This window comes from Rhea americana, unplaced genomic scaffold, assembly GCF_003343005.1.
Source record: "Rhea americana isolate MKP2758 unplaced genomic scaffold, rheAme1 scaffold_841, whole genome shotgun sequence".
In the NCBI taxonomy this organism is placed as follows: domain Eukaryota; kingdom Metazoa; phylum Chordata; class Aves; order Rheiformes; family Rheidae; genus Rhea; species Rhea americana.
The window spans coordinates 3303-4380 of record NW_028187025.1 but is presented as its reverse complement, the minus strand read 5'-3'; positions in this window follow the sequence as shown (position 1 = coordinate 4380).

Below are 1078 nucleotides of genomic sequence, written 5' to 3'. Positions count from 1 at the left end.
GGCTGTCTCATTACTTGGGTCTCATTTCAAAGCCTCTGCCCCCTTTTCCCCTTCACAAGGTCTCCTTGTCCAAGTAMCTAAAGGAAAGGATCCGAGGTTACTTTGAGCTCAGGAGGCCTTCCGGACTCTCCAATATTTCTACATTGTATCTCTAACTTTTTTATGCCTAAACAAAATCCCCATCCCTCCATCCCTAGGTGGAGGTTCCTGAAGGGATGGAGGTGGAACGCAGCAGCCTGCTCTGCCCAAAGAAAATAGGCTTTTTCCCTCTGAAAACAGCAACGCTGTCGAAGGAGCCAGCTCTGTTCCTGCTCTTGTGCTGATCATTTGCACATGCCTTGTGAGCCTAGAGTGCCTTGACCACCCTCGGGTGTGAGTGCAAGAGCTTCCCTGCGTGGGCTGAGGCGGCAAGGGAAGGCAGTGAGCAGAGCAGTGCTGGGGGAGTGTGCAAATGATGAATGTACTGCACGCATCTCTCCCTGCTGGCACTTGGTTGCATCTAGCCGACTAGTCAGCTGTGTGGGGTAGAGTCAGTGTGTTTGTAGACTAGCTGGGACAGCAGAGGTCTGGCATGAGGTTGATGGCTGGTGCAGTGCTGAGTTGACCTGTCAGTGTCAGACACCCCTTCCAATGAAGCTGCTCCCTCTGTTGATCTCTCTAGTGAGGCACAAGAAATGGAAGTGGCATCCTGCTGTCCATGTGTAGGTGCCCCAGGGCAAAGGCTTGCAGCTCAGACCTGATGGTACTAAAGGAAAAGCCAGACCAATTGTTGCTTTTTGTGGTATGTGCCCTGTGTAAGAGAGTGGGGTCGTCCAGGACTTGGAGAGAGTCTTGGCAGGAGATGAAGGCTGTTTGCAGAAGACTGTTATGTTTGGGGTGCTAACAACATGATCAAGGGCCATGAGCATTGCCCAGGTGAGCTTCTGCTCTGTGAAGGTCTGCATTTCTCAGGTCACTTGTGCCTCAGTCCCAGGAAGACCAGCAGCAGGCACGTAGATGCCACTTGTGCTTGTGAGGTGAGCTGTGCCTCTRAACCTGTTAGACCAACCTGGCTTTGTGTGAACATGCTGAGGTCCCT